Source organism: Lissotriton helveticus, chromosome 5_1 (assembly GCF_964261635.1).
Source record: "Lissotriton helveticus chromosome 5_1, aLisHel1.1, whole genome shotgun sequence".
Classification (NCBI taxonomy): domain Eukaryota; kingdom Metazoa; phylum Chordata; class Amphibia; order Caudata; family Salamandridae; genus Lissotriton; species Lissotriton helveticus.
The window spans coordinates 671,374,370-671,388,901 of record NC_136065.1 but is presented as its reverse complement, the minus strand read 5'-3'; the positions used below and the strand labels follow the sequence as shown (position 1 = coordinate 671,388,901).

At 45.1% G+C, this 14,532-nt stretch overlaps 1 long non-coding RNA gene and 5 other non-coding genes across 6 annotated transcripts; all 6 read left to right on the top strand.

Moving 5' to 3' along the window:
• The first annotated feature begins 765 nt into the window (after window positions 1–765).
• On the top strand, window positions 766–12,673 carry LOC144753338 (uncharacterized). The gene is made up of 8 exons (XR_013594305.1): window positions 766–875; window positions 3,364–3,421; window positions 4,839–4,876; window positions 5,071–5,116; window positions 6,403–6,426; window positions 6,590–6,650; window positions 6,817–6,885; window positions 12,199–12,673. It is a non-coding gene; the product is annotated as an uncharacterized LOC144753338 (long non-coding RNA).
• Window positions 2,100–2,242, top strand: LOC144756939 (small nucleolar RNA SNORA16B/SNORA16A family). Its single transcript, XR_013595416.1, has one exon. It is a non-coding gene; the product is annotated as a small nucleolar RNA SNORA16B/SNORA16A family (small nucleolar RNA).
• On the top strand, window positions 3,223–3,338 carry LOC144756942 (small nucleolar RNA SNORA16B/SNORA16A family). Its single transcript, XR_013595419.1, has one exon. It is a non-coding gene; the product is annotated as a small nucleolar RNA SNORA16B/SNORA16A family (small nucleolar RNA).
• LOC144756980 (small nucleolar RNA SNORD65) lies at window positions 4,927–4,996 on the top strand. The gene has a single exon (XR_013595451.1). It is a non-coding gene; the product is annotated as a small nucleolar RNA SNORD65 (small nucleolar RNA).
• On the top strand, window positions 6,257–6,328 carry LOC144756983 (small nucleolar RNA SNORD65). Its single transcript, XR_013595454.1, has one exon. It is a non-coding gene; the product is annotated as a small nucleolar RNA SNORD65 (small nucleolar RNA).
• Window positions 7,197–7,271, top strand: LOC144756988 (small nucleolar RNA SNORD99). The gene has a single exon (XR_013595457.1). It is a non-coding gene; the product is annotated as a small nucleolar RNA SNORD99 (small nucleolar RNA).
• Window positions 12,674–14,532: the final 1,859 nt, after the last annotated feature.

Here is a 14,532-nt window from a genome sequence, read left to right as displayed (position 1 = left end):
AGGTGATTGATGGACAGGAATAAGGTATGGTATGGAGCTTGTAGGGTTTTTGATGAGGTGGAATGGGTGAAACGAATGAGGGGGGAGTGTGAGTGGGGGTTGATGTTATTTACTTGTTGATGTTTATTGTTATGTACAGATTACGCAGCCTGGTCTAATAAAATGGCCTTTTACGCCTACATACTGCGTGGTCTGTTATTGCGCGATGATCTAAGAGACTGCCCTTCCTTACTAGGTATTTACCCTCGGACTTTGTAAATTCCTTCTAGCTACGATACTATTGGGGAAAGCTTTGAAACTTATACGCGTTTCCTGGTCTTCTTTTAATTTTATTGCCGTGTCCCGTTAATTAACAGTTTCCAGTTACACTGCAGTGTTTCCAGTAGTGCCCATCAGTCTCTGCACGTTTCTTTTTCATTACCATTACCAGGTGAGTGCTCTTTGTCCATGTTTGATCACTATGTTGTTCCCTGAGTCACGTGGTCTCGGAACATTACTTCTTGGACAATTTGTAATTTGCTGACTTTATTTCTCTATCCCAGAACCGCCTCAAGTGGTATTGTTTTTCTTGCTTGATAAACCAATGGGGTTGACCTAACCTCCCCTACCCTTTCGAATTTCTTACGCCCTCGGCGCATTAGATTAGATGTTTATCTTTTGTTTATTTTTTTTCCTGGTTGTGCCGTTCATTAGTTTATATTGAAGTTAACAATACAGCCTTCATGTAATGTTTCATGTGTTATTTATTGCCTTCTCATTTATTTAGTGTTGGCTACCGGTGCCTAGACTGAGAATAACCACGTCTACATTTGCTTCTGCTATTATCTTTGGCGAGCAATATTTTTCTACGAAATACTGGTTTCTTCCTAGGACAGGTAAGCTCTGTAAATATCTCGTCTTTCATATTATTGATCTGTAGTCACTCAAAGTACTTGACATGCTTTGCCTATTTTCCGGGCATGCTATAGTCAAATAAATTCACACGTTTTGAGCAAAAACTGCTTTGTTTTCTCAGTACACCGCTTTAACATAAAGCTGCCTTTGCGGTTTCTCCCATTTTATTTTCTTCGTATTCGGGTTCAGCAGCTATTGGTGCAATACTTATTTCTTTTTAGGTCTCACCTACGCAGAGCTCATGTGCTGCATAGAAGAGACCTATAGCCATCTGCACAGCTTTGGGGGCAAAAACGTGCATGCATTGCATTGCTTGCAATGCGTGCACATCTTGGTGATTTCCTTTCGGGAGCGCGCGCGCCATATGGTCGCAGGCTCCCGAAAGGAAATCCAGCACAAATTCTTGGCGACTTGTTATGTAATTAGAAAAACTTAACTTTAGTACGGAACATGTATTGAAATTATCGCTACCCTCACTGGGAAGGCGCTGCAGTTTTTCCAATTAGTATGGTAAATTTCGAAATATATATTCACCATTTTAGTCTGTTCTCATATTGACTTAATTTGTAAATATATTTTCGAGTTAAATTTGGGATTGTGCTTGCTGGAGGAGTGCCTTCCGTTTTGGTCCGAGCCCACGTGGCTCTGCGACAATAGCGTCTTGTGGAATGCATTGGTCTTAACTCGCCTTTTATGATTTCGCCTGAGGTCGGACTTCGTACTAAGTCTTCCTTTTCCTGGGCGGATTTGATTCAAAGTTGTGCTAAATACGTATGTCTTTGAAGGGCCGCGATTTACTAACCAGTCTGGCGTTTACCCAGCTACCCATTTCTAGTGGGCAAAGTAATTATTATTAAACATCATTTTTCACAATTATTTTCTTCTGTCCTTTATCCGAAAACTAGCTGCTTCCTCTTTTTTTGATTAAGTACTGTGTTTCTGACTTAACTAGAAGTTGCAGGGTAATTTACTCTTTAGCAAATGTTAAGTGTTCGTAAGCTAAATTTGGTTTGTGGTAGTCTGATTCCACGCGACTGTTTAGTCACGCGTTTGCTTTAAATCTACATACGAAGAAGTAGACCGTATTTGCTGGTCCGAATAGGGCGTTGCAAGCCAGACCATGGCCTGATTAACTCAATAACATTTTAAATGTCCTGGTTATAAATAATGTTATACAAGTTGTCACGTTAACCTGTGGTTTTAATCAAGGCCCTGATCGAAGCCATGCTAGCATGAAATTGTGTGGCTGGTGTGGTCAAACAGGTGCCAAAAGCAAATGTTTCTTTTGACGGTCGCTAGCTTCCATTTGCTGTGTAGTGGACTGGCAACATTGCAGGGAAACACAAACTTACTAATAACTGTGTATGTAAACTGAGGTTGCAACAGTGACCCACCAGGGTTGTGCATATGACCAGTATGTTGCATTCAAGTATACGTGTTCTAGCACTGGCCTCTGCCCAATCGGTTTGCTTATTAACTCAGGTAAGGTATTTATATGAATGTGTGCACCAGCTGCTTAATTGACAGTACTGTTAACTTCACTTAGGCTTGCATTTTGAGAGAGGCATATATGCATCGTGGCCTGGAGATGAAATGGACCCAAAGTAATAGGTAAGTCCTTAGCCAGGGCGGCTTTGTAGGATATTCAGGCTTTGAATGGTGCCCCAGGCTTGGTAAGGGATTACATTGGTATTAGGGTCACCTGTGTGTAGATCCAACTTTATTATGGAACGTGTAAACGCAATGTATTGTGGAATGGTTAAATCTAAATGAGAGCCATAAACACCGTTACAATACCACTTACACTTAAAATCTTGTTGGAGCCAACTGGTTCTACAAAATATTGAGTGTCTAACATATTTTACATATATGGCAATTCAATTAACGGATTAAACAAACTAGTCTAAATGAGAGCCGTAAGCTGCTCCTCCCAAATACTATTTGATGTGGGTGTGATAGGGAATGTTAGGAGACCTCCGATGTACACTAGGTATCAGTGTATCCCTAAAGCATTACTTAAAGATGCAGCTAACTCCTCTGCCCCTTTAAACCGAGGCCTGTTCTCCAAGTGCATTTGAAACTCCGACTGGCTGCTTCAAATTGACCCACCAGTCCCTAATGCACTATTAGATTGGTGCCTATACTCCGAATAGCTCTTGTACTTCATGGAGCACTGGCCATTCAGTTCCTGACTCACCCAGGTGCAGAGTGTAACAATGCATTCCATCCTTTATGTACTATGACCTGATATGCACTATGCCTGCTTACTGCCCCTGGGCCATCAAATCTTATTGAATAATGCACCAATAAGCTGCGTTGTGTTAACTTTTTGGCTTTCATCCAAGTCATGTAGACTTGCTGTGGTTTATGTGGATATAATTTAGCCTAGAGAACCGCCTTTACTTGACTGTTACTGAGCAGCAACATTTCAGGAAAGTACATAACTTGTGGTGTACCATTTTTTTGTAGGAAGATGCCTGAAGGCAATACCAAAAGGAGCTGGAGGCCTTTTATTCAGATACTTTGGGTAAGGATAGAGTTGAGTATTGCATAGAAAGTTTATCATGTTCTGATTAACTTTTTCACATTGAGTGCGGACCTATTGCCGTGGACCCTGGCTCCATGCTGCGCCAGCGTTTTTAATATAATTCTAGATTTCCTTATTTGCCATATAGATCTGCAGAAATTAAGTGCCATGTGGTGGCAAGCAGTGGAAGGCCATTTGTAAACTGCCTTTGTTGCTTATCGCTACTTTTGGGTGTTAAACGGGAACCGAGGTGTTAAAAGTTGCCCTATACCTTGCCTTTTCTTGTCGCATAATTTTCTCAACCGTGCCGCATAATTTGTCTCCCCTGTCAATTCCACTGGCAATGCATCTAGCTTTAAATGGTATCTTGCCCCAACTCTAGTAAAGCGAAGTAGGTAGGTTTGTACTGATCTGCATGATAACCAGAGCTCGAGTCGGGGTACCACGCGGGTGGACGGCGTCCCCGCACTTATTTTACTGCGGGGACGCTGTCCCCCCTGCCAAATAGCTGGGCTTCACTCTTTGGCCTCTCTGGGACGAGGAGTGCGGCTCCTGTCGTGGCGGCTCTTCCTGTCATGACGGCACTTCTGTGACAGCGCCCCCCACTTTTTCTTTTTTCTAACGACTCGTGCCCTGATGATAACCGAGGAATTTAGCTCTGTGGTAGCTGAAGGACCTCCCAACATCATGCAAGAGTAAGGTGGATGGTCTTTGGGAGGTGGTGTCTGTATTTGAAGCAGTCACTCTACTCTCCTACAACTGCAGTGAATTCTAACTGCGTATTATACAGGCACAATTACTACCTCTAGGCTTTATATCGAGTCAATGCATAAAGCTTCCTATTGCCTCCTACTGTTTACCTTGTCTGGGACAGTTCTACCGCTACACACCATACTGTTAACCTCCTATAGTCAAATGTTTGGATAGTTGATTGCATATGGCGTGCGTAGATTGATTATAAATTACGTTAACCACTGTTCTCTCATAGGTATTGGACACCACATGGTGAAGCATACCCCGCAATGCCTCGTGGCTGATAAATTAAGGTGACGCATTTGTTAACAATGTCCTCGGCGCGTAAAAAGCCAGAGTACTTTACATTCTCTATGTGGTTCTACAGCGAGGTTCCTAGCTTGACCCTGTTTAAGGCTGTATACTGCGTTATATCCTGTCATGGGGTTTGGTGTCTTATGATGATGAGTTCATGCACACACAGAATGTTCTGTTGATTATGAAACTCTGAAGACACAGCACTTCCATTAATCGTTTAGGGAGTAAATTGTATCTAGCCATTGTCTTGCTTTATGCTGCTAGTGACCTGTAATGGGTTAATTGAGCACTGGGGACCATAAGCGGACTGTGACTTCGTCAATGTGCCCCAGGTTTCAAAGATTCTGATTCGATTTTTATTTTCCAGGTGAACAATGTAGTCTGTGCTGGGACCTGCTAGTCCAGGTAAGGCATGCTGCTTAGATTACTACAATTTACTTCTAAGATAATGGTGTTAATGATGATACAACTTAACACAGCTGGAATTACCGGCAGATTGTTTGTGGTGAGACTGTTTTTCTGAACACTGTCGATCACGTTAAATGGTGGCGTTATGTACAGATTATCTGCACATACTGAAAGTACTTTGTTGTTTGCAGCCCCACTGGCGACGCAGCGATTCTGAAGACGGCGTTGCATCAACTGGTAAGTGTTAATGTGCGGCTGGATAATATTATTGTAGGCCAGTGATTTTTAACCATGACACCGTTAAGCGGTGATCAACTTCTGCGGACCCCATTTAATCATTACTTGAACAAATCCAATAAAACAAATTAATTGAAATGTAGCTTTTTAAATGCAGTTATCTATTCTATTTTGATGCACTTTCCATGCTTCCACAAACCAATCTGAAGTTACAATCTCAATTTTTAGCCTCAGATTTGAAATCCCTGCAGTATTTCAGGACGTCTTTGAATTTTCATGTTGCTGCATTCTAGACACGATTATGAAGTTGCGGACCTCCCTGAGTAAGCTTTGCGGACCATCGGTTAAGACCCTCTTATGTAGAACATTGAATGTTTAAAGTATATGAAGCCATGGAGCTGTGCTTGCATTAAATGAAGACTGTTCCTTATTATATATTTTGAGGTTCAAATCTTAGACGGGTTAAGATCTCACCTTCCAGCGGTGTGCTGCACTAGCATGGACACGCTGTACAGTCTGCACCAACTGTCAATAGCCAAAGATCACTTTGACTATATCAGATCTGCCGACAATCTATTCGTGCACCCCAGTCCCGTCCCAGTATTGCGTTATCTGACTAAATGCCTGCATTGGTCGCGGGTAATCTTGACACAAAAAACTGCCTTGAAAATAACACCTAATGAAGGGAGTCTGTCCGACCGGACTACCACTTTTTTTTTTATTTCAGTAGATTTTTATTGAAATTATACTACCACTTTTTAAGCATGTGCAACGAGTAACTGATTAGCACGCAGTGACTGGCCCACTTCTGTCCTATCTCACTTCAACTAAAAGGCCAGTTACAGGACATCTAAAACGTGCAATTTCCTTGGTATAAAACGAGCTTTTCTGAAACCTAATTTTCTGTGCAATGAAATGCATGTCTAAACTTATCTTTAGATGGATTTACCAGGTCTACAAGTACAGTTGCCCCTGGCATCCTTTGAAGCCATAGTTCCTACTGGAGTCATTGGTCATGTGGTCACTAAATGTTAATGTTTTACTTTTTTGTTCATGGGTTACATTTGAATTCTAATTTTACTACTAAACTAAACCAGGCTTTTACTTCACCTTTAACCTTACTGGCTTTTTGAGATGTTTCCATGATGAAAACCAAACTGAAATAGCTGGAATTACCTGCTGATTGCCAGTGATTAGAAGGTTTTTCTGAGTCCATCGTAAATCTATGAATCATAACTTGTGTAGGTACAAAATGTTACTTGCTAACCCTAGTTTTGCATTTACAGGGCTCAAGAATTTTGGATATTTGGGTGAGTTGGCATTTCTCAATTATCTGGTCTCCATTTGTACTGTGCAGAATGACTTGGTAAAGCCGTCCGATGCAACAACTGAGTTTTCTGTTTCTGACTTCATGGCTACCATAGCCTGCTTCTGTTCGGCCAGAATCTAATTCCCTTTCCCTGCTTTCTACAGCAAGGAGTACCGTGGATGATTAACATGCCATCCCTGGGTCACACTAGCTTCGCTTGCAATGGTAAGGAGACCCACTGCTTACATGGCTTACTGTCTTTACTCATGCGTCAACATGATGAATCCTAAGGTTATAGGAAAATCCGACAGATGCGATAACTGATGCTGTTATTGGGCTAGTTATAATTTGTGGCTTTTTTGGTTTCTTCAAGTTTTGTTTGCTGTTTTAGGACCATTATTGGTGGTGAAGCCTAAATCTGCAAACAGTGTAACATGCCTGCCAGACTACAGCACTCCATGTAAGTAGCAGCAATGTCAAGTTATTGATGCAGATGCCCTTTAAGTAGGAAACTGCTCGCCCCTAGGATTATGTTTTTAGTTCTGAAACTAAATTCGTGGGGAGCATTATATGCTGACATTGTGCCTTTTTAGGTTCTATTAGGTAGTTTCAGGGAGCAGCATTTTGTAAAGTTGTGCCAGATCTTCATCTCATAATATTAGTGACCTTGCGTTTTAGGAAACAGTGGCGCAAATCCTGTCCCAGAGGCCTGTTAAGGTGGAGCTCACACTTTTAATCTTAATTTGAGGTGGTGGGGTTATGCAATGCGAGTCTGGTCTGTGATGATACCATTTCAATTTGCTGACTCACTGGATGAGGCTTGCGGATATGGGACTGAGACCAGCCTGTTTGATATGACTTTGTGCTCGTCATGTTATTCCACCTATCAATCAATCAATCATGCCATTTGTATAGCGCACTACTCACCCGGGAGGGTCTCAAGGCGCTTGGGGGGGGGGGGGGGGGGAGGGGTATGCTACTGCTCGAACAGCCAGGTCTTGAGTTGTTTCCTGAAGGCGAGATGGTCCTGGGTCAGCCGAAGGTGGATGGGGAGGGAGTTCCAAGTCTTGGCAGCCAGGTAAGAGAAGGATCTTCCGGCGGTGGCTCTTCGGATGCGTGGTACGGCTGCGAGGGCGAGGCTGGTGGACCGTAGCTGGCGGGTGGGCGTGTAGAAGGTCAGGCGGTTGTTGAGGTACTTGGGGCCCAGGTCGTGGAGAGACTTGTGTGCGTGGGTGAGGAGCCGGAACGTGATCATCTTGTCGACGGGGAGCCAGTGCAGGTTCCTCAGGTGGCTGGAGATGTGGCTGCGTCGGGGGACATCCAGGATGAGTCGGGCGGAGGCGTTCTGGATGCGCTGGAGTCTTTTCTGTAGCTTGGCTGTGGTTCCGGCGTAGAGGGCGTTTCCGTAGTCCAGTCAGCTGGTGACGAGTGCCTGGGTGACAGTCTTCCTGGTCTCGGTCGGGATCCAGCGGAAGATCTTGCGAAGCATATGCAGGGTGTTGAAGCACGATGAGGAGACGGCGTTGACTTGTCTGGTCCTCGAGAGGGAGGGGTCCAGGATGAAGCCCAGGTTGCGTGCGTGGTCGGTTGGCTTGGGTGCGGTGCCCAGGGCTGGGGGCCACCAGGAGTCATCCCAGGCGGAGGGCGAAGATCCCAGGATGAGGACTTTCGTCTTGTCCGAGTTCAGTTTCAGGGGGCTGTCCTTCATCCACTCGGCGACGTCTTTCATCCCTTCGTGTAGGCAGGTTCTGGCGGTGTCGGGGTCTCTGGTGGGGGAGAGGATCAGCTGGGTGTCGTCGGCGTAAGAGATGATGTTGAGGTTGTGCTGGCGTGCGATGGCTGCGAGAGGTTTCATGTAGATGTTGAAGAGGGTGGGGCTGAGTGAAGATCCTTGCGGGACGCCGCAGATGACTTCGGTGGTCTCGGAGCGAAACGGGGGGAGGCGGACTCTTTGTGTTCTTCCGGCGAGTAACGAGATGATCCACTCCAGTGCCTTCTCTTGGATACTGATGTTGCTGAGGCGCTGGACTAGGGTGCGTTGGCAGACCGTGTCGAACGCAGCGGAGAGGTCCAGGAGGGTGAGGGCCACTGTTTCCCCCTTGTCGAGCAGGGTCCGGATGTCGTCGGTGGCTGCGATGAGGGCGGTCTCGGTGCTGTGGTTGGCTCTGAAGCCGGACTGCGAGGGGTCGAGGGATCCGTTTGTCTCGAGGAAGGCGGTCAGCTGTCTGTTGACGATCTTCTCGATGACTTTAGCAGGAAAAGGGAGGAGCGAGATGGGGCAGAAGTTTTTGAGATCGGTGGGGTCCGCTGTAGGTTTCTTCAGGAGGGCGCTGATCTTGGCGTGCTTCCAGCTCTCCGGGAAGGTGGCGGTGTTGAAGGAGGCGTTGATGATGTTCCGGAGTTGGGGTGCGATGGTGGAGTCGGCCTTGTTGAAGACGTGGTGTGGGCAGGGGTCGGTCGGTGATCCGGAGTGGATGGTGTTCATCGTGCGGGCCGTGTCTTCGGTGGTCACCGTGGTCCAGGTGCGAAGGGTGGCGGTGGGGGGCGTTGGTTCGACGGTTAGGTGCGTGGGTGGGGCGCCGAAGCTGTTGTGGATGTCAGCGATCTTGCGGTGGAAGAACGAGGCGAGGGAGTCGCATAGGTCTTGTGACGGAGTGATGTCGTTGGTGCCGGTGCTGGGGTTGGAGAACTCCTTGACGATAGTGAAGAGCTCTTTGCTGTCGTGGGCGTTGTTGTTCAGTCGTTCCTTCAGGGATTTCTTCTTGGTGGTGCGGATGAGCTGGTGGTGCTTGCGGGTAGCGTGTTTGAGGGCGGTCATGTTGTCGGTGGTCCGGTCGAGGAGCCAGGCTTTCTCGAGGGTGCGGCAGGTCTTCTTGGAGTCCTTGAGGTCGTCTGTGAACCAGGAGGCCTTCTTGCTTCTGGGTCTGCTGGGAGGGTTCTTTAGTGGCGCGAGGTCGTCGGTGCAGGCGGTCAGCCACTGTGTGAAGTTGCGGGCTGCTTCGTTGGGGTCCGTTGTGTTGGCGGGTGGGCTCTGGCTGAGGGAGGTGGTGAGCTGGTCTTGCTCCAATTCCTGTGAGGTACCTGTTGCGGGTGGTGGTGGGTCGTGGATCTTTTGAAGCTGAAGTGGACGCAGCTGTGGTCGGTCCAGTGGAGTCCGGTGGCGTGGCTGAAGGTGATGTACTGTGTTTTTCCTCCCTTTCAGGTCTACTGGACGTGGCAATACTGCAGCTTGTTTCGGATTGCTAATGCTGAATGCTAATTTGTAATCTCGCTCCCTGGTGTGGTCCTGTGCGGCTGTGCCTGGTTTTCTGGGAGGGAAAGAATAAAGCAGACTTTTATAGCTATGACACAGGAATGGGGGCCGATCTAATTTGTATTGGTCAGCCCTTCATCTTGTCGTTTTGTAAGTTTAAAATGTGTTGTACATTGATATGCGCTTTACTTGGACTTCATCATTTATGTACCACACTTGTCTACACTAAATAAAATGCACTGATTGACAAATCACCAACTTCTCTAGTGGCATCTGTGGGCATACATGCTTATTTATACCTTGTTGCACGGTATGCGGGAAGGCGAGTGATTTACAAATGTGCCACCACTGAGGATAGCTTTCTGATAACAGTAGTCCTCCACTTTACGCCTGTACTCGATCACTCCCCTACTAAGTTCAGCTTTATGGAACTTTAACTCAGTTTTGCGAGTAGCTGATCAGCACTGTGCCGATCAAGATCCGGTGTCTGCCTGCTCAAGTGCAGACATGTTTGTCAACACTTGATGATGCATTTAAAATAACTTAAAGCATGGTTTCCTGCTGACCAGAAGCAGAGTATGTTCCCAATCTATGATGTGGGTTACAGTCCTTTCTCCATCATAACTGTAAAGAGCCTACTGAAGGCGCAAGGTCTCTTGGATTGTACAATCCTAATTTGAGATGCTTTAATTGGATTCTTAGTTATTTTGAAGTGTAGAATACTAATTTCATACTTAGTGTGGAGTTTTCACTCGCTAAATGGGTAGGCAGCTGGCTGTCTGTATACACTCCACTGACCAATTATTTTTAATACTGCTTATAATCTCCCACAAGCCCCCACCACTGCCACCAAGTTCTAAACTATTGAGGTGGGATCCAACAAGTCACACAATGGTGTAATACAAATTATAAACTAGACTGGAGGCGGTAAGTAGTGAACACTTGTATTAATGATTAGGGCATTGGCACATGGATTACAATTCTGATATTTACAAATATATCATGATATCTGCTTACTTTTTCTCAGCAAGTCTCTCAAGGTCTGAATGGAAAATTTGTATGGGAAATGTACATTTGTAAGGCAGGGACCCTAGTTTTCTTTCAACCGTGAGGTGGAATGCAGGTATACATTTTACCAAAATAAGTGTCCGTATTAAATGCAAGATATCTCGAAGCATATAAGCATTTTTATAACGATGAAAGGACAAGCAACTGCAAAACTAGCCATAAGTAAAGCAAAGCAGTAAAGTCCGTTGGCACAAAGAAAAGTTCCATTTAATGTCTGAATGGCTTGATTCTTTCTCACTTTCTAGACTTCAAGTGAGCATCCAATAGAGGAATTTAAAGTTGAAGCAACCTCTTCCTTGAAGCTGTAACAAGTTGTGTCACCTGGAAACTTAATTGCCATGTTCAATTAAAGCAGGTGTGTAGTTGTAGGAGCCATAGAGCAGGTTTGAAACCAGAACCTGAATTTGCCTAGCGTGCCTGTAATTGTAGAAGACATTGGAATAACTGCCGGCCTTGCCATGAATCCGGTAAGTTTGAAAATGCATTTATGGGTGGTGGGGAGCTATTATAACCCACAACAGGACACAGCTGTAGGAAGCTGGTTCTGTGCACAAGATACCATACTTTTGTATGGTATATACGGAGTCCACTGGATCCCCAAAGGCTAAAGTAGATCACACTAATGTTTGTGTAGTGTTGCCGAGCAGCTAGGCTTATCAGAGGGCAGTGTTACGCGTTGGTTGTACACACAGGCAATAAAATGATTTCACACACTTTGTGACTAAATCTGAAACCAATGGTATGTAAAATTATTACTTTTAGTATATTTTATAGAACCAAGGATACTTTGTTGCATCGAAATAGGTTTTGCAAGATCACTGTTTTTCAAGGGTTCTGAAGGATACTCATTAAAGATGTAATACTTTTATACACTACAGCGCACATAAAGCCTAAAGCAGGGATTTTGGATGTTCACCCCTCACAAAGTGATCATTGACATGATTATAAAATGGTGTATTTTGCGGCAGCACTTCATGCAATTATTTAGCTAGCAAGTTAAAGACAGGGCTACTTTAATTGTGGCAGGGGCGTACCAAATTATGTGGTAACGCTGACTAAATTATGCAGAGAGAAGTCAAATTATGAGGAATAACTCCTCCTGTGATAAGTGTTGCACCTTCATTTTGTCATTTTAACTCCGTAACTGTGGACAAAGTTTATATCATTGGTATTTAACACAGAATGGGACCAGTCAACCTTTGCACCGTGCCTTCCACCGTGCTGCATGGCTAACCACTTATATGGTCCCAAAGGCGAGACCAATTGGCTATGCCAATGCTTGTTCTGTAACTTGTTTCTAGTGCCATTTAAACACTGATTTATAACCTTGAAACACTCTGTACTGTTGACCTTGTTATTTATTTTTGAATATAGACTTAAAGCCTATGATGTAATGTATACAGCTAGTTCTATAAAAACTATCAATACATGTCCTGTTTTTATTTCTGACAGGTCCCGTTACACCATTGGTTCTTGTGAACCTCTACTTGCGCCCTGAAGAAGGTGGGACCTCAATGAGGGGATGGTCACCGAACGTGTGTCGGCGCTCTGAATGAGGCCCCTCACATTTTCTGTATTATATGAATACCATTACTGTGTATTAATTGTGGAATATACTGATCTATTAGACGGCGATCAGATGTAGTGTGAGGCCCTAATGCATAATCAACTTCTTGTTTGGTATAAATGTGACGTGCGTATTTGTGGTGCTGTATGGTTTGTGTTTGCAATGTGGTCTGTAACTGAGTGAGTGCTGAGTATGTTGGTTTATGTAATGGGATCGATTTGGGTAGATTAAGATTATTTTTGTAACTAATGTTTGCCATTTTTAATGTACTGCTTTTTCATACACTGGTAGCATAACTTTCTAAAGAAACTTTTTGTGTTTGTCTAAAAAATGAATACACTAACAATAAAATTAATCAAAATGCTGGTAATTTTTGTGATATTTTAATTGTTTCTTGCTATTGGTCCTGTCAGTGTCACACTTCGAACATATGATGCATTGCGCATATTGAAATCAAATAGATGGTAGATATTCTTCCTTAGCGATGGTTTCCTGCTATGCCAAATGCAAATGGTCCTTTTCTGCACACAAGTGGCAGCAGTTGTGTCCTATGTTCTGTTGTGGAAGTGTTGCAGTTTGTACCACATTGTTGTCATTGTTAATGTTGAGGTGCTGGGATTCTTGTGTGTGTGTGTGCGTGCTGCATTGTGGGTGAGTTGCCCTTTCAGCTCTGATTTTGTGGGCCCTTATCCCTTTCAGGCGGTGTGCCTTTCACTTCTGTGCTTATACAGTGCTGAGATGTTGCGGACTTGGGTAAATTGGGCTATTTATCAGAGTTGTGACTCTTGGGCATTGTTTGTCCGCAGATGTGCTATACTTAATTGTGCATGTGTCCCATTGTGCCCATCTCCCCCCGTCCCCCCAGCCCCTGGTTGCTGTTCAACCTGTTGCTGTTGGCTCAGGTCCTATTGTGCAGTGTCTGGTCGCCCAACTCCTGCCACCTTCTCACAAATAATGGTCCTAGGCTGGTCCTCCGTGGGGCTTGTGGGGTTCTGGTAGTCTTCTGTACTTGCTCCGGCTACCTCCGTGGGGCTTAGCAGTTGTATGTGTTTTGTTTGTGTGTTTTGCTGCCGCTTTCATAGTGATCTTTCCTGCCTGACTTGTGGGACTTGCAGGCATGGCGCTGCTTATCGCTGATTTTTTTTTAATTGCAGTTGGGGCCCATCGTAACTTTTTTCACGTTCGGGTTTAGATTTTTATTGCCGTCTCGGTGATTTTATCGTGGATTTTTGACACGTTATTGGGGAACTATCGCATGTTACCGCCGTCTTGTGAATACGATATTAAGTTATTTTCCCACGATAGACGGTGATATGAAAATTTGATTATGATTATTGAACGTTCTTGAGAATCACTCCCATAGGGTCAAACTGAGGGCCAAATTATTTAATATGCTCCCGTGCAGGATTAGTTAGTGCCTCGTATCTGAAAGCAATACATTTAACACAGCAAGTGATGCTGTGTTTAAAAAACTTAATTCAATGATCAGCGCTTCATGATAGCAAGTAGCACAAGGATGCACAGTATAAGAAAAAAGGCTTGCTGTGATTTCTTGTCTCCTTCCATCAATAAAAACGAACAAAGATAATGTTTACACATGAATCAATCGATCAAGCCCCCCTGTTTCTCGCAACCCTTGGATTTCCTTTGCTGTCATATTGACCTGTAGTTTATGGAACAGGCGGATCTACACAAAACCACTAAAACTGAACCTTAGGCAGCAGCTGCTCATACTCAAAATGAAATGCGGCTGCCCATGGCCCCCTCAGGGGGATGATCAAATGGGAGGCCCTCTAGTGGCATTTGGGCACCAACCCACCACCTCTCTGATACGTGGACTCTGGGAGGAGTCCCACCTCCTTGCCTGTGGTGCCCTAGGTGCGTCACGTCCAGCGCACGTGGATTGGGGGAAGCTATATAGGGCTTCCCCACCATCTTGGTGTTCTCTGTTGCGCCAGTCACGCCGTCTTTGAGCACGCTGTCAATGTGCCCCTCTGGACACCCTGTCCAGTCCCGCCATTATCGGCATCACCAGGTTCAACTCACTTTGGTTTGTGGTGAGTGCGGGCCCGGAAGGGCCATTGCCAGTGCTAAACTGCACCCCCCCCCCCCCCTCCTATTCTCCCCTTTTGGGACGCGGTGTCTCCAACCTCCTTGGTTTGCGGGCAATAGTAATGCATGGGATAGGGGACAACCGCACGGGGGGCTGGCAGAATTGG